The sequence below is a fragment of the Bidens hawaiensis genome, unplaced genomic scaffold (assembly GCF_021521415.1).
Source record: "Bidens hawaiensis isolate Kalapana, Puna unplaced genomic scaffold, B.hawaiensis_p1.1 tig00419420_1, whole genome shotgun sequence".
Lineage (NCBI taxonomy): Eukaryota > Viridiplantae > Streptophyta > Magnoliopsida > Asterales > Asteraceae > Bidens > Bidens hawaiensis.
Window position 1 is genome coordinate 279,845 of NW_027504854.1, and position 20,023 is coordinate 299,867.

The window sequence follows — 20,023 nt, forward strand, 5'->3', positions numbered from 1 at the left end:
TAAGGGTTAATTAAAATATAAACTTGACGCTAAAATGTGAACTTTATGGGTCGAGTTCATCCAACTCATGAGTTAAGTTCGGTTCGTTTAGTACTCTAGATCTAGCTAAACCGGATTTTGAAATCGATAAAGGTTCAAAGTTTCTACCAAAAACGAGTTATATCTTGATGAAATAATAAGATTAATATAACCAATAAAAATAACAATAAGCTAATAATAATAATAATAATAATAGAGGCAACATCGAACGTAGCAAAAAAGAGAAGAAAGAAAGAAGAGAAAAGCATTTGTTTTGAGTTCTCTGCTGGAGCTCTCTTTTTTGAGTTCTCTGCTGGAGTTCTATGTTTTGGGTTCTCCGCTAGAGTTATATGTTTTGTGTTCTCGGTTTTGAGTTCTCTCCTTGAGTTCTCAGTTTTGAGTTCTCTGCTTTAGTTCTCGGTTTGGAGTTCTCTACTAGAGTTCTCCGCTTGAGTTCTCTTCTGGAGTTCTCTGCTTGAGTTCTCGGTGTTGAGTTCTCTTCTTGAGTTCTCTGTTTTGAGTTCTCTGCTGGAGTTCTCTGTTTTGAGTTCACTATTGGAGTTCTCTGTTTTGAGTTCTCTGCTTGAATTCTCTGCTTTGAGTTATCTGCCTTTGAGTTCTCGGCTACTTAGTTTTCTGTTTCGACTTTGGGCCTGGTTTTCAGTTGGGCCCCGAGGCCATTATTGACTATTGGACCTGATATAACTAAACCCACGAGCATACTAAGCCTATATCCTAATTAAAACAAAGCTAGCCTATCCGTATAAACTAAATGAACAAGCCTAACTTAGCAAGTACGTTGGTTAACTAAAATACCAACTTATATAATTACTTGGTTAATTAACAAATATATATGTTAACAGTTACCCGTGCACAAATAAGGAAAGGGATTGCTGTTAGCTCCGAACGTAACCGGATCGAGGTGAGTTTTTTGCCCCCTTCCTTGTTATGTTTCTATGGTTATGTGCATACTCAATGTGATTAGTTAATAGACATACCTTAAGTGGCAAGTGCATGATATGTGATTGTCTTATGTATGATGTATGAATGTTATATGAATGCTATAGAATGATTGAGAGTATACAAGAAAGTGTATACAGATAAAAATAAAGAAATGTATGGTATGGTTGCACGGAATAATGGGACCAAACGCTAATAATACTTATGAGGATAGGGACCAGACTGTTGGGAAATATTTAATGGTTTATGCATATATATTTGGGCACGGTTTTGGGCTATTCCTTTTTGACCAAAATTATGGATTTCGGTGGGCTTAGTAGGTGTCTGGGCTTAGGGTTTAGCATATACTATATATATATACACATATACACACACACACACAATGTATGTTGGTTGTTTTGGTGTTGGTTAGACGAAACAATAAGATAGACGAGAGAGAGAGACGATAATAGTTTATTAATCAATGTCAAATGGCTTAAGCACCTGACATTGAATATAACGTGTGTTTGAAGCATTACAATGTGTTTATTTGTGTTTGTTAGTTTTCCTTTGAATCAATCCATTGAAAGATTCCGCCTAACAACGATTTTACGTGATATCACGTTGAAAGATCCTTCTATGGGACATACAATTGTTATCATGGCCTATAGACCTATTCTAGGCTTGGTGTTTGTGATATCATTGATTCAAGGGTGATTTTGGTTGATGAGAATTTTAAGATTTCTGGAAATAAAGACCAGCCGTTCATCGTGTTCATTGGGATTGTTGATATAATTTTGGAAAAGTTTTGATTTGATATTTGGTTTAAATTTAAATCCAATCATTCTCGGGATTTAACTTTATCACCAAGCTTACCAAGTCAAGGTTTTGTATGTTCTCGGGAATCTTTGATCATTTTCGGCTATTTTTTTGTGTTCTCGGGGCATTTTTGACCGTTCTGGGTGACTTTTGTGTGTTCTCGGGCATCTTTGATAGTTTTCGGCTATTTTTGTGTGTTCTCGGACATTTTTGATCGTTCACGGTGACTTTTGTGTGTTCCCGGGCATTCTTGATCGTTCTCGGGAAACTATTATAGGTTCTCGGCCAACACTCCTTATTCTTGGGAAGATTTAGGTGTTCTCGGTCTCTATTCAAGTGTTCTCGCCCAGTACTCAGGATTCTCTGGTTTTTGGTTGCTATTGGGCCTAATGTTTTTGGGCCTCTGCTGGATAGTTTTCGGGTCATTGGGTTCTCTGTTAGGTTCTCTGTTATTAGGCCTGGTTTCATTGGGCCAGATTATCTTTGGACTATAAATTAAAGTGGACCAATTAACTTATACATCATCATGAGGGGTTTCATGTGTTCTTTCTACCACCTGATGGGCTGGTTTCATTGGGCCTGGTTTCATCTCCGTTATTGGGCCTGGATTCCATCATGGGAACTACTACTCGTGTACCTAGTTTACTGTCTCATGTGGGGTTCGCCGAGTGGAAGTTCAGGTTTGAGAAGTATGTGAAGATGAAAGATGTGAAGATTTGGAGAAGCATCGTCCGGGGTCCTCAAATTATCACTTATCAAAGATAGAATACTGATGAGGTGGTCCTAAAGGCTGTCGAAACGTACGTAGACGCAGATTTTGAAAAGATTAAAGAGGATGAGAAGGCTCTTGCTACCTTAACAATGGCACTTTCACCTGAAATTGCCTTGGGATTCAGAGAGCTATTGTCTGTAAAGGAATTATGGGAATCCCTTATTGAGGTGTATGAGGGAAATGAGGATATGAGAATAAGTCGACATGATTTGTTACGACAAAAGTTTGCCATGTTCAATCATGTGCTGGGAGCGTCTTTGGAGACACAGCTTCAAAGATTTATAACTTTGGTATATGAAAATGTGATATACAAACATAAATCTGACCTTTGTTGAAACAAATAACAAGCTGGTCAACTTGCTGCCACAAAGCTAGGACATGAATGTTGAAGTGATCAAAAAGACAAAGGATCTGGCCAGACTAACTTTGTCGGAGGTGATGGCTATCATTAAATTATTTGACATGGATGATAATCAAGGTGCCATAAATCATGCTAATTTCTACCATGCAGTTGGCTACAGTGTAGCTTCTAATAATGCTCTCATGTCACAAGATAACTTCTCTATGCTCAAATACTCTAATGGTCAGTATGCTTATCCACAACAATCTCATAACAACTTGTCAATGTTTAAGTCTGCTCAAGGTCAATTTACTCAGCCACCACCATAACCTACTCATGTGTTCTTTCAACCACCTGCTCCTGTAACTAAACCTCAATCAACTGTTGGATCTTCCAGTTAGTCTCCCACTCGGGTTCCTATTATTTCAAAGGAGACTCAAGAAAACATTGCCTTGATGGTAGGTTTCATGAAATGCTACAATGCCTTTCTTGCTGGAGAACTAGTTCAATCAGTTGTAGCTGCTGAGAAAGATCACACCCATCCTGATGATGTGGAGGAAATGGATATCTGTTGGCAAACAGCCATGGCAGTGTTTAGAGCGAAGAAGTTTATCAAGAGAACAGGCAGAAACAACTAGAATGTGCCAGCTAACTAGAAGATGAAATTTAACAAAGACACTCTGAGGTTCTATGACTGTCATGAGCCGGGTCACTTCGTTCGTCATTGCATGAATCAAGCCAAGGAGGGAAACAGGGAAAGGGCATTAGTTCCGGTGAGTAGTGGAAGAGTAGAGAATGCAGCTGGTTCAAATGAGGGTGAGTGGGGATTGGTGGCTCTATAGTTTTCTTGGAATGACTAGATGGCAGCTCTCCACATCAGCAGCCAAACTGCTAATTTTGCCTGGATTGATGTCACGGAAGAAGAAAACGATGCATATGAACAAATTAAGGATCTTCAATTTTCCTTCATGGCTTTCACTTCTTCTAGCTCATCCGAGGTAAGTTCTGAATTATGTTCTCAATCTTGTGTTAATAACGTAGATTTATATATAAATCTCACAATAGTAATCTGATTAGAGAAATGGAGGGAATAAAACATGAAAATTTCTCAAAACTTCAATCCGAATTTAGCATAAAATGTTGTCACCACTTAGATTCTAAACAGAAAATTGCCTAGCTAACCGTCGAGTTAGAAGCCTCTAATTTGGAGATTGCTAAGTTAACTAATAAATTTGAAAATTCTGAATTTAATTTTAAGAAATTCGATGTCTCTAGTGATGTTGTTGAGTCCATGATTGAAAAGCAATTAAAATATAAAAAAAACAAGGGTGAGGGTATTTGGTACAATGTGATTCCTCCAAATAATGACAACTACACTGGACTTCTTACCAAAGAAGAGGAATAAATGGAAAAGTTCATGCAGTAAGGTAAGCCGATTGCTAATGGAAAAGTGCTCTTGGTTCAGTCAACGCTACTGAATCAACCTTAAGGGTGAATGATACTAACGTGTTTGCTTCACATGCAGATTAATTAATTATTGAGTATTGGACTGATGAGGAGGATGATCTATCTGTTTTGAATAATAAAGACGTTAATCCTAATGTTTCATTAAATTTAACCGTTTAGAATTATGTTGCTACAAATGTTTGTGTGGCTCTGTTTTTAAGAGCAAAGATAATTGTGTGATTGGTTCTTCTAAAATCTTTAAAACTGGTAGTGTGGCTTCAAATAAATTTGTTAAAAATAAAAATTCGCATGAACGTGTATCATCTAAGTTTGTTTAAAGAAGGAAGTTCGTGTATTCATAACTGTGATAAATCAAGTGTTAAGTCCAAAGCGGGACAAACTGGCACACACAACAGATCAAAACCAGGAGTTGACCATAATAATTTTTATGTTAAAAGGCAAACGTGTTTTAATTGAGGCACTCATGGTCACCTTGCTATCAACTTCTCACATCGTCCTTATGTCCTGAGGTATAAAAAATTATACATCTTTTAAGCATCAAATAATCTCTAAAAACTGCAACTTCTATCAAATAATATAGCACGAAAGACTACTTATCTTAATAAAATGTAATTTTAGGTAAACCTAAGCCTCAAATGAAGAAAAACGGAAGAAAACACAAGAAACACGCCCCCATGCTTCTGAACACAAGAAAAGACAAAAATATACAAGAATTAAGCACATGTCAACAAAAGCACGGGGCCGTGGTCACCTTTAGATAAAGACAAAAAAAATTGAAGCACATGGCAATAAAAGCACGGGGGTGTGCCTCTGGAACCACACCCCAGGGGTGAGTCATCATGTACGATCTGACAACATGCAACTGGGACACGTAGACACGGGGCCGTGCTTAGTGAAGCACGTGGCCGTGCTTTTCCTTCCAGACAGCCTATAAATAGAGGCTCTTGTGGCTTTGAGAGGTGTGCTTGAATAAGAATTCTAAACGGTTTTTACTTATAAAACACCCAATTTACACTCATATTGAAGATCTTGTGAGGAGTTTGAAGGCTTGGAAGTTATCATTATCATCCATCATCATCAACACCATCATAATCCATCATTAAGAGAGAATATTCATCCATATTTTGTTATATTGTTCTAAGTTTAATTATGTGTTTGTTATCATCATCTCTTATGTTCATAACAATGCTCATTATGAACTAAACTCCTATTACCATCTATAATCTATGAAGAAGCTTTGTTTTACTTAATGATTACATGAAACATGTAGTTTAGTTTGGTATAGTACATGACTATTTTGCAATTATCCAATGAGAAGAAATGTTTTATCACTTTAATCCAATACTTCAGGGTTGATGATTTAATATCATTCATGGTAAATCATGTTCTTGGAAACTAGAAATCATAAAAAGAATACTTTGATACTTTATTCAAGATAAAATATGAATCCTTATGTTGTACATAGAAATGATGAGATATAAGCTATGATCTATTTCTCTAGTTTTGATAATTCAAAAATACCATTGTTAACACGATTGCTTAGGTTATTAGGCTAGTTAAAGAAATCATATGTCAATGGAATGTATAATTAAAATCTAGTCTAATTAACCAAGGGGAGATTGTGTGAGTTAACAACAATGACTCGAAGTTGTTAGGATTGGTATTTGAGAAATCGAAGTCAATCCTAATCGTTCTACTATACCAAACTGCCTATCTACTTAAATTGACATTCTCGTGGTAACATGACATTAGAAAATGATGGACTTTAAAATGCGCATGTTAATCTCTTTTATGTCATAGGATATGTTCACTTAGAAATGAGCGACTACTCAATCATATATTATTAGGACAAGTTTATCACATGTTTAACTATTAATCATCAAGGAATAATGGAGTGGATTCTTGATAGTAGATGGTAAACCTTCATATAATTGAACTACTCATTTAGAATTTCTATTATTGTCACCTATATATTATATATTTCTATTTTATAAAAGTTTAAAAATCAACCTCAAAATGATTAAAATTCTCCGTTTAAATTAAAAACAAAGATTCATTATTAGAAACATTTGTGTCCACGGATCGATACTTGGTTCTTACAAATATTAATCTACATATACGATAGGTACACTTGCCTATTTTGTGTGTGTTTAGTCTTAGTAGAAATCACTTTTATAAATTTAAAACACGATTTTATGCAAAAGCTAAATATCCAATCCATTTTATTTTAAGCACATGCACGAACTGCATCTAGTTTTTGGCGACGTTGCCGGGGACACGGTACGTTTCTAAGAATGATCCAAGTTTAAATTTGATCATTGTTTATAATTGTACTTATTTTTAACTTTTATTTCATTTTTAAAACTTTTAGTTTAAACTCAACTAACCTTTAAGTTTAATTTATACAGTTTCACTTTGATTTAACCCCATATATGTCCTCTACATTTGAGCCTGAGCTTGTTTCTCCAATTTCTAAACATGAATGACTCTTTTGCCGACGAGCACGTAAACGGACTGTAGAAACTGCCGAAACAATCAAAGACGAGTCAGTAGATGCCACTACATCAGGAGAAAATCAAACTAAAGAAATGATGGCGGCCCAAAACAATGAGCCGAACATGAGCCAATATGCCAAGCCAACTCTCGAAGGCTATGGCAACCGAGTGGCTCCACCCGAAATCACCGAAAATTTCGAAATCAAATCAAGCACCATTCACGTGTTATAAAATTCAGTTCAATTCCGTTGGCCACAAGTTCAAAGTTAATGTACATCGATTAAAACCATACATACCTCTAACCAACTAAATAAACATACCAGGAACAAGGTCTGGCCAAGACCTTCTTAAACTAGGCCTTGTAAATATTTAAACCAAAAAAAAAATTATTCTAAAAACACGGGGGCGTGCTTTTTAAAGCACGGGTCCGTGCCACAAAGTGTGGGCCGGAATCTTCGGTGCAAAAATCTCAGTCATACTGGTTTGTAACAGAATTGTAAGACCAAAAGCGCGGGGGCATGCTTCTAAAAGCACGAGGCCATGTCTGGATTCTGGTCGACTATAAAAGGCACCCTTTGCCAATGCATTCCTTGCACTAACCCAAACCAAAAACACTATCATGCCTACCGAGATGAGTGAAGCGATTCCCGTTCCTCGACAACTGAGGAACGAAACCCGACACATATCCAAAACTGAGCTTCTTTTGAAACTTCAAGAACTCGTCAAAGAGCTCACCGAGATGAATCTCCTTGCAGAAATGCGTCTTGTTCAACTTACCGAATCGGTGGAAAACATGAAAATGGAACTTCAAGACATTAACGAACAACTCTTGTTTGAAGTTCTTGGTTTCACGTACTTTCCACCACCAGTACCATTCAGCGGAGGAGAATCCTTCGGAGAAATCTAGGAATCTTATAAATTTTCTATTTTCTTGTGTAAACAAGTGCACTAGGCAAATCGTGCTAGGATCTTCGGGCTTAACCCGAGTATATTTATTTTTCTAGGAAAACCGGGCTTATCCCATAAGTGTTTTAGGACTTTTAATTTTAATGAAAAGTAATTTTTAGTATGATCAAACAGTTGAAATAACATACTAAACATCATTCTAAAAAAAATTCCGGCTCTCGCGTTTGGCTGAAAAATCAAAGAAACTTTCAGTGACAAAAAGCATAGGGTCGTGATCCTTATAGCACTGGGCCGTGGTCACCTTAGAATCTTCTGCATGATACGCGCTGACTCCGTACAATTCTCTGAATCAGAAACATTTATTCCCCTAGCAGCACGGGGTCGTGCTCGACTTTCTAGTCTCTATATAATGCATGCAAAAACTCACTATTCCATTCACACAAACCACAAATATACTGAAATGGAGAGTAAGAAAGTTGAATGGAGGCCAGTGAGGAAAGGCAAGCAATGTGATTCTTCCTTAAACCTTGAGGAAGAAATCACGAGGCTCCAATGCATTATGAGAGACCAAGTCGAAAGTAACATCCAAACTGAGGTTCTCCTAATCGAGCTGATCAACAAAGTCTAACTCCTGCGGTTTGAAAATTTCCATGTTGTGGATAGTCACAACAAGGATGTGGCTTTCAAGCTCAACTATCTTAACCGGGAGATCCCAAAGCTCGATAAAAAGCTTTTCGAGCTCTTGGAAGTTAAATGAGCCCCACCACACATTCAAGACCTGTTCGGGAATGGTGGTCGTTGAGTTCCGACTTTGTCTTGTTAAGAAGTTATTCTTTCTAGTGTTATGTTTTGTGATTCAGAATTATTGTTGTACTTTTCTTTCTACTATGTTAAACTATGTTTTATGTTTTAATGAAAATTAGAACTTTTAATTACTGTCTTAATTCTAAGCTTCAAAGAAAATCAGTTAAAAATAGATCAGCCCGACAAATAAACAGCAAAAACAAAAAGAAACTGACTTCTACATGCAGAACAGGGTTGTGCTTCATAAATCACGGTACCGTGCTTTTGTGTCCATAATAGTTACGTATTTTCCAAATAAAATAAGCATTTCCCAAACAATTAACCCTAACACCACTTCGTTCTAACATCAAAAACCGCCGACCTTTCATCAAATTCACGAATCTTTGCATCAATTCTTCGATTTCCAACCAAAGGTATGTTAATTTAACAAATCTATTGTTCAATTTCATCTTTCTAGGTCTAGATTAACCCCCAATTCTCACCAATTGATTGAATCGGGTTTAAATCCAAAAATTAGATGGGTTATTTAGTTAGATTTGAGATAATGAATTGTTAGATAAGTTTTATACTAAGATTGGTTGGAAGAAACCATCCGGGTTCGGATCTTAGGTAAAGTATTTAACAAATTGAAACCCAATTGATATACAACCGGGTAAAACCATAGGTTCAAGTCTTGATAAGTTTAAAATTAGGATTAAAAACAAGGAACGGCTTTGAATAACATGAGTCATGGTCAAATAAAAGTCAACAAAAAGTCAAAATTGGTAAAAACTGACGAACATCAGCAGCACGAGCCATGCTTTTGAAAGCACGGCACCGTGGTTTTGTATGTGTTCCAGCATTTTATGAATTTTCGTTATATTTTAACTAATTTGGATACAAATTGAAGATGGCTGAGTACGGAGATTATGTACATGCATTCCTAGTCTTTCCAGGACGCGATGCAAGGGACCGAAGAGCTCAAGATCGAATAACCTACCTCAACCGACGCCTGCCAGAACCAAACTTTTATGCTTGTAATGATACGTTGAGGCAAGTCAACCAATGGAATAGGTTCAGGTCCATTGTGAAAGGACAATAAAGACAGGTGGAGGCTATCACATAATTAACAAAGGAGTTCCTAGCCTCTTTCTCTATTAAGGGAAAGAATTTGGACATGTAGGATGATGAAGCTATTGAGTTTAGGTGTGGGGGAGAGTGGTACACAACATCGGTTACCCAACTGGGAATAGATTTGGGGATTTACAAAACTGAGGAAACAGAGAGAGATATCTGGTGCAAAGCCGCAACAACATTCCCGGATGAAGATGGTGATGATGATGCGGAGGCTAGAAACACACGATTACAAGCATGGGAACAACAGATCTACGGAGACAAAACCTACATTGCAAGCAGCTCATAGAGCACAGCTCTACGTGACCCGCTTATGAGATAAATTCTCCGGTTGCTTAGCCACACTGTCACTGCTCTTGGTCAAAGTCAGGGGGTCGTGAACCTGAAGGACTTATGGGCCCTATATTTCATGAAGAATGACATACCATGCAATATCACCAATTTGTTTTGCAAACTGTTCACAACGTACGCAAATGCCAAAAGCCGAAACACCCCGATCTTTGGTGGCCCGTGGATATTTAATCTCTATGGAGCTTAAGATGCAGACAGAGAGGGAACCCGTAGCCTAGACCCAGTTGCTCTTAACCTAGGTTTTGTATCAGTATGTAGATGGCCAAGAGATCAGCCGAGACCCACCGATATGGAGATTTCATTATGCACTAAACCAGGTATGGGATCCTGAAGACACGACCGAGATGATGATCCAGGACGTACCATAGAGGGGAGGAGGATCACCGCCCAGACAGTGTGTCGCCGCACCCACCATCAATAGGGAGGCCCATCTTCGTCACGTGATAGCCGATATTCATTCGAGGGCTTATATGGCCTAATCGATCAGTTCTCAGCAAACACCACCGCCTCATTTGAAAGAATCACTGAACAGATGGCTGCCTCCGATGCACAGAGGGAAGCTGAGTGCGCAGAAACAAGGCAAGAGATTGACCGTCTAGGGTATCGCATGGACAGGCAGTGGGGACCATTTGAACCGGACACGAACAACTGATGAGCAGCGACAATAGTAGGTCGGGTATGGGCATGGATGGGTTGGTAGTATTTCATGGCATTATTATTATGCTTATTTAAACAATTTTTATTCTGTCGTTTGTTTGTTTGTTCGTTTGAATACTTTTATTGCCGTGGGTGCCAAGACATTATATTAGGTACTTATCTAGCCCATATGCGCAGAGAATGGATGATTCCATACCCAAGTTTCAGCAAAAGTTATGCTTGCTTGTCTGTGGTTGTTTTGCAGTTTTACACTATACAGGTATAAAACAGGAAAACGGTCGAAAAACAGGGGACGCTCTGTCGAAATTTCGTTAACCCGTAGGGAAGTACCTCTCCATTTTAACCAACCATACCTAATTAGAATCTTAATCTTTTTATGAATTTTTTCACATTGAGGACAGTGTTAGATTCAAGTGTGGGGAGGGGAATTACTTGACCAATTGCTTGCTCAATTAATTATAAAAAATTCTCTAATAAACAAAATTTTTTTGTAGCAAACAACGACTATTTTTATAACAAAACTAAAAGAAAAATCCAATAAAATTTTTTTGCAAATAACCAACTTCAAATCTATTATAATTAAAAAGTGAAAAACTAAAAAGAAATATTGTAATATTGAGAACAAATTTATGCAAAATATGGCGTTTATACCCAATTCCTCTGTTACTGTGAGATAAACCTCATGCCAGATAAAAAAAAATTTTGGAAGACTTGAGTGAGTCATATGTTTCGTGTGTCTTAGAACTTGTCGCTACTATTCATTTCAAGTCCACACAAAGCATTGTATAAGGAAGAAGGTAATAATTTTCATTTCAACATCTCAAACCATTCTCCATATTACAAAACCCAAAAACCTCAAAACCTTACCATACCACTTTATCCTTATCACCGGTAAAATACAACACTGGTCTTTTACTGGCAGACCCTAAAGAACTGGAAATGCATTCTTTCGATTTCAATTTCCTTTGTTGCATACATTTCGCAAAACCTAGGTTACCTCCAGAACTTAGGGAGAATATCTTTCTCTTTAGCAATGAGGTGAGGAAAAAGTGGCGCCAAGACGAACGAAGGCCACCATTTTGTGGAGTTACCAAAAGCGCAATAAAAAGAAGAGAAAAAAGATACGAACGATGCTTAGGTTGCGGAAACTGGTCTCATGAAGGAAGATGTAGAAAACGTCAAACTCAGTCTCAGCATGAATATACCGAACTAATGAGGGTGGGGGCTATTAGGCTCAAAGTCGAACGATCCATTAGAGTTGGGAGTTATGTTCAGAACAGGATTGAGGAAGAACTTATCCACATCCTCGACAAAACCGGTCTTGACGATCTGACCTTAAAAGAGTCACTAGATTTGTTTAAAAAAACATATCCGGGAAACAAGAAGCTAAACATCGAAGACATTTCAAGATTCTCGACAACCAACAGAAGTTGCATTTACCCTTTCCATCCTCATTAACCTAAACCCTTGAACCAAAAACCAAATCCTTACTCAAACAAAAACAACCCATATTACCTTCTAATCTATTCAGTCCTTCACAAAGGTGGAGATTTAAATTGTTACAAGCATATTTTTCACAAAGTTGCATTTTGACTAAGAGTGTTCACATGCATGCATCACGTGCATGATCAGATATATAACCTGAGTGTGAGTGAACATTGTGAGAACGTGACGTTTTGCATAAACAGACACTCATAAAAACAAATCATCCTTTTTATATATCACTACATATATTCCTATGATTTAGGGTTGGTTATTTTGTTCAATTTTCTTGGAAATCTTTTGGGGATGTTTAAGCTATGGTCCTAACTTGCTATTTTTAGAGAATATTTTATAAGTTGCTTGCTTGAGGACAAGCAAGGTTCAAGTGTGGGGATGTTTGATGTATATAAAATTATACGTCTTTTAAGAATCAATTAATCTCTAAAAACTGCAACTTATATCAGATAATATTGCACGGAAGGCTACTTATCTTAATAAAATGTAATTTCAGGTAAACCCAAGCCTCAAACGAAGAAACAAGCGAAAAAACGAAGAAAACACAAGAAAACAAAAAAAACACGCCCCCATGCTTCTGAACACAAGAAAAGACAAAAGTATACAAGAATTTAAGCACATGTCAACAAAAGCACGGGGCCGTGGTCACCTTCAGATAAAGACAAAAAGAATTGAAGCACATGGCAATAAAAGCACGGGGGAATGCCTTTGGGAAGCACACCCACGTGGTGAGTCATCATGTACGATCTGACAACATGCAACTGGGACACGTAGACATGGGGTCGGGCTTAGTGAAGAACGGGCTGTGCTTTTCCTTCCAGACAACCTATAAATAGAGGCTCTGGTGGCATTTGAGAGGTGTTCTTGAATAAATATTCAAAACGGTTTTCACTTATAAAACACCCACATTACACTTATATTGAATATCTTGTGAGGAGTTTGAAGGCTTGGAGGTTACCATTATAATCCATCATTAAGAGAGGAGATTCATCCACATTTGGTTAGATTGTTCAAAGTTTAATTATATGTTTGTTATCATCATCTATTATGTTCATAACAATGCTCATTATGAGCTAAACTCCTACTACCATCTGTAATATATGAAGAAGCTTTGTTTTACTTGATGATTACATGTGTTTGAACTCGTTAATCTCTAACACAAATCTATGTATGAAAATCATTAACCTAAATACGGATCCATTTCGTAATTACTCTTGATTGTATGTTATACGTTATAGATATATATTAATCGTACGTATGTTATAATATTAGTATGAAGCTTGAGAGTGAATCTGAGCAGAGGTTCGATAATTAAACTCAAAACTTAAATTAACTGTGAACAGTGTTCACTATAAATAAAAGATGGATATAGTTCGTTACACATTCCGTAACTAACTAGCATCCACTTCGTTGCATACAACTAAACAAAATAACCTTAACGAATCACCCCCTGATTCTTTAAACATCCTTAACGAATCAGGAGGGTTAATAACTTAGATCTAGTTTGTTAGACATCCTTCACGAACTAGACTATAACTTAACGAACTACAAGAATATCTTAATTATTTAATATATAAATAAAACGTCAAATACATAATAGATAGATAAAAAGACTCGAGACGCAAGACCGTGCACTAACATACACCCACTCGTCTTGAGCTCTTTGTCTTTAAAATTACTTGAAGCGCTTGGTTTGCCGGTCTCTGCAACTATGAATCCCGTTCTCATAACATACACGCACAACACGTTGGAATTGCATAGCCAAATCATAGTCTTCACTACGCTCAAACAAAGTCTTGTTCTTGTGTAGCACGTCATTGTCAGTCTCGGTTAAGTAAACCAGCCACATCGGATCAATGATCTTGATCAAGTCGGTCTTCAAACCTTTGCCCAAAACAATGACGGCCTCGCTAGTACGGTTATCGTAATACCAGCGGTTGAAAGATAGATACATGTGTTGGTTCAAGGTCTTCACTGGTACTAGCTTCATTATCTTTGGCGGTTTTACTTTGAGAATCAACTTTCTCCAACCCGTCCTTGGATCAATTTCATCTATACATTTTCGGGTTGGAACCTGGGGCTTGAGGAACTTGAAACCAGAATTGACCTCGAATAGCAATTGTTGATGAAACCAATCTGCTATCCAGTCATTTCCTCGGTTGATAAATGGACGTCACGCGAGGGTACGTACATCCCAACGCGGTAAAGTAAGAACGTCCATTATCTTCTCATAATATTGAACCCCCTTTCCCATTTTACAATACATACTTTAAGCTCAGACTCATATAACCAAGAAATAATATTACCTTGAACCTTTGACACATTCTTGAATGAAGTTACTTGGTTAGCTTTGGCACAAACATCAGCTTCATCCTTCTACTCTTGATCTACATATCTGTATGCCTCAATAATCTTACGGGTTCTCTTGCTTCGATACCCAAACCATCTTGCAATATTAGCATCAGTCGGGTTCTCAATTGAGTTGAATCTCGTATCAATTACTTTCTTACCCTTAGACACCTTCTCCAGATGATCCTAAGAGGCTTTAAACGTTTGCTCATTAAATACTGGAGCACCTTGATCAACATTTGTATGTTGAAACAAGTAAGGATACTCCTCCGCTGTCACATCTTCAATATCAACCTCTTCATCTTCATAAATAAAATATGTGTTCATCTCAATAGTTGGATCATTTAAGATCTCTTCATCGTTTAATACCTCAACATTAGGCTCAGCTTCTAACACGGTTAATTCGTCATCATTCAATCCAAGCAATAATGAAATCTACTCTGATGTTAGTGACCTTTCAATGAATTGACCCTCCTCAATCTCATTTCTATTCACCACACTCCTGACCACTCCCGATCCATCAACAACGATTACAGTGTCAGCTTCTATCATCTCAATAGGTTTAGCAGCTGTGTAATCTTAATTAACAATAATCTGCTTATCCGAGTCACCACCTCCACTAGTACATGCACCTGAAGATGAGCCGTGCATTTGTTTAGGCTCACTTCCTGCACCAGACTCATCAGGATCTTCGTCATCATTCTTGAGTTTCTTAAGTGCATAATCTTTGCATGTTAATTGCAAGATGAGATCCTCCTGTTCTTTAAGCTTCACCCCCAAAGACTCAACAATCACACGAAGCTCCTTTGTTTCTTTCTGACAAAACGAGACATAACCCATCAGCCTTCTTTTGTTTTCCATGAGGCGTTCTTGATTTAGGCGGTCAGCAGACATTTGATTTTCATACAAAAGAAGAAGATTCAAAAGCAAGTCTGTTTGACGATTCGGTGGCATATTATATAGAGATGGATGAACTGGCTGGATTGGTCCCTGAGGTCGTGTAATTCTCATTAATGAGACATCACTAGGTGGAGGGGGCCTCATGGACGGTGTTGGAGGAACATTAGAGGGGAATAACAGAAGGCCTTGGTATTTCAGATAAAGCCATTTGAGGAATCATACCAAGCCTGTCGTGAAAAACCTTCATCGTCGTCAAAGTAAGTGCCAGAGTGCTAGTAGTAATCGGCACCGCCGGTCGTTGAGAAATATAAGGACGAGATGGTTGAACACCAAAAGAAACTCCGGCCCTAGCTGACACACGTCTCTTTGTTGAACCTTCAGTTGCCAGCTCTTTACCCTTCCTTTTTCATTGAGCTGCAATTGTAGCAGCTAACGCGGCTTCAACTGCAGCTTGTTGTTCTAAGATAGCTGAATCACCATCACCACCATCATCACCTCCATCGTTCCCACCTTCTCCTTCCTCACGCTCGGAATACGAATCATCATGGATCCAGCGATCCTTGGGAGGACATACATAATCAGGATTAATAATATGACCAATCAGACGTTTGGTCCTCGGCTTCTCCTTACGATAGATCGTCATTCTTCGCACAGTATCATCCTTCATGTGTTCCAAAGGAAGGACATCGTCCACTAATGATTGATCGATAACCAAGTTGGGAATCAAGTCTTGTATAATTAACTGTAGACAAACTTAGATACATTAAGAATTTATTTTCTGAGACGTTTGATGACATTGCTCCTTAAGATGATAGAAAATCATCTCAGAGAAAGTAAACGGTTTATTCAGAACAAGTACCCCAAAAGCCAACTTCAACATAGTACGTCATTCATCAAATCCGCCTTTGCGTCCTCCCAAGCAGTGGATCAATACATGGAGGAGATACTTGTAAGGAGGACACAATCCATTCTTGTTGTAAATAGATTCCTCAATGTCACCACCATAAAATACACGACGAAACAATCCCTTGACCAATGGTTTATCAAACTCGCACGGATTATCCTTATTTTCCCCAAAATGGAGAACCCGTCTAATCACGTCAATATCCACTGTGATAGGAGTTCGGTAGATTGTGGCTCGAATATGATTTTCTACTTCAACATACTCAGTTGTATTCCAGAATTGTCTAATGATGCTCAGATAGACTTTGGGCCAAGCAGTTATAGCAAAGTGTATCATCGAACGTCGTAAGAATGCTAGCAAATCCCCAAATACCACTTCGTCAGCAACATTTGGATCAACAAAGGCACAAATGTTGTGTTTCTTGTCATATAGCAGCATGGGCACTTCTTTTTGTTCTTGTTGTTGTTGCTCTTTTTGCTCAGCAACAGGTCGATCTTGATCCATTTGATCAGCCATTATACTGAATAAATAATGTCGAATATCAGTAATATGAAAATTTATAAACACAATTTGTTTTATACAATTTGAATACTTATGAATCTATCAATAAACTATATATTTAATTTAAAATTTAGATTTTGTGTGTGTAATCGATGTATCGACGCGTTTAGATCCTTGGAATATTTTATTAATTTTACATTATTTAAATAACTATGTAATGTCATTCGTTGATGAGATAGTCTGATTCGTTACGATATTGTAAAGAATCAACTGATTCGCTATCAAGTAAATTATGGACGAATCAGAAGTAGCGAATTACTATGTAATACATGTAATACAGTTTAAAGATTAAGGTTTACATAAACCTCAAAAACCCGAGAATAAAATCTCATAATTAACCCATTTAACCTATGTTAAATTTGATGAAAACACAAAGATTTGCTCATCTATACCTTATTAACACAGTGGTATGGTCAAAAGTATGAGATTCAAATATCGAAAAATAATGAAAATTTGGGCAGCGTAACAGTATAAAGTGAAGAAGAAGAGTGAATAGTAGGACGGTTCGTATGCACACCGTCCTATGTACATTGACATTGCACAAATTCCAATGTAACGAATCATATGATTCGTTCAAAATTTGAATTAACGAATCAAGTGATTCGTTAGTTTTAAAATAACGCGTGTCATCAAGAATTAGATTTTATTTAAGTCTAATTCGTTAACTTATGCATAACGAATTGAAATCATTCGTTACAGAATGCGGAAGCGAATTAGGATAACGAACTAGAGTGTAGTTCGTTAAAATGACCTAATTCGTTATACATAATTAACGAAATACCAATATTTAAATCTAAATGAATAAATAAATATATAAAAGAATTAATAAATAAAGAATTTTAAAAAAATTAATTAAAAAATAAACAATTTTAAATTTAACTTAAAATGTATTATCGAGAAACGTTATCTCGATAAATGAATACCTTAACGTTTCATGTTTTGAAATATTTAACTTAAAAGAAATTAAATAAAATGTAAAATGAAAATGAAAAAATATTTTTGGTATTTTGTAAAATTTAAAGAATGTATTTACATGAAAAATATCCGAACCAGGAAAGAGAAAATATTTTTGTGTTTTATATGATTTTCAAAAGCAGTACATATTTTTGTATTTTTGTTGAGTTTGAGTAGAGAATCATATTGACCAAAATGCCCTTCCATCACAGTTTTATATTTCAGCGATATTGTGACTGGCGTTAAGTCGGTCATTGATATTGTTGTCCACTTAAATCTTATAACAAACTTTCGAGAATTTATGTGATATGATTAATGATTCAATTAGCGCACAGAATATCAAAAACTATCAGCCTCTAATCTCGGTTTAAGCTTAATTTGATTTTTGCCAAATCACCCCAACTTGACTTAAAGACAAAAAATTTTGAATAATTTAGACCTTTTGAGCAATGCACCAAGTTTCAGTTACTGTAAGTGAGTATACACTAGTCCATCTGTCGGCTTACATACATTGTATCCCCTGGGGTCCGTTTCTTATTGGTATTAAGACGCACGCAAGGGAGGAACAGATGTATGACTAAAAACGGATTTTGATCAAGTCAGTAATTTGGATTGTACGAAGTACAGTAGTGATCAAGTTTAATGACTTTGGGTTTGCTCTAAAAGCTAGTGAAGTATTCATACTTATGAATACCCAGATGATTAAGCCGCATAAAGACTCACAGTTTCCAGAATCTTAATGCTTGTTATTTTCTTTATTATATTTTTGGGTGATCAACAACTATAAGGCTTGAGTATTACCGGTTATTACATTTCTGCCATCTTCACCGAGACTTTTGCTAGAGACTAACACCTCTTTCAATTTGGCTTTCTTTATGTTTATATCACATATTTTACTCTAACAGCCTGTTTAAGACCTCACAATGCACCAATGAATAAGCACTCAGTCTTTTAAGCTTATTTCTTGCTGGATTTGGGGTCAAACAATCAATGTACTATCATTTTCTCTTTTTGCTTCAAAAACTCAAAATTTTGAGGAGTAGAAAATAAAATGAATTTAATCGCCCCAGTTAATGGCTATCCTATCAATCTATAAATAGATAATAGGACCAAAACATGCAAGCATGCTCCACATACTTAAATAACTGACATAATTTTCAGCGAGAAAATTAGGTAAAAAGCATAACACACACCCCAACTACTTTCCATTATCAGATAAATGGCTATTCTGAATATTTACAAGAAATTATCAGGACCAACCATATACAAGTATATGTTCTTCAAACGGTAGTAATTGACATATTTTTCAATGAATGTAAGCAAAAATCATTTTGGTTTTTCTCTTTACAAACATAAAACACAATCTTTTGTCTTTTTTGAATTTTTCTGTGTAAACAAAAATTCACAATCTTTTTGATTTTTCAAATTTTAATAAATAAAACTAAAATTTCACAATCTTTTTGATTTTTCAAATTTTAAGATGTTTTTGGATTTTCAAATTTTGAAACATAAAGACATGAAAACACACTATTTTTGAATTTTTAAATTTATCAATGTTTTTGGATTTTATCTATACAAACGAAAAGCACAATCTTTTTGTATTTTCTATTTTCACCCCCTAAAAGCCAAAATCAAAATAAAATTTAAAATAAAAATAAACTGAAAATAAAGATAGTTATTCTAGTTTCAGAATATTAGCAAAGGTCTTTAAGCCATTTAGACCAAGCAGAAATTGAAAACGTGTTTTATCGAATGCTTTGGAAATAAGATTTTCGAAAATCAGTATGTACTTTCTCAAGGTTGATTAACTTATTTTCATAACAATCCCTTGTAAAATAATATCGAATTTCGATATGTTTCATTTTAGATTGTTGTACGGGATTTTTGGTGATGCTAATGGCAGCAGAATTATCAATTAAGATGAGAGTAGTAAGAAACTTCAAGCCGTAGTCGCGAAGATGTTGTTGTATTCACAAAACCTGGGAACAGTAACTCGAGGCTGCAACATACTCAGCTTCGGCGGTTGAAGTGGAGACCGTTGTCTGCTTCTTACACTGCCAGGAAACAAGCCGGCTTCCTAAGAATTGACATCCTGCTGTTGTAGACTTGAAATTAATCTTGCATCCTCCATAATCTGAGTCGGAATAAGCAGTAAGATCAGATGTATCATCCTTGGG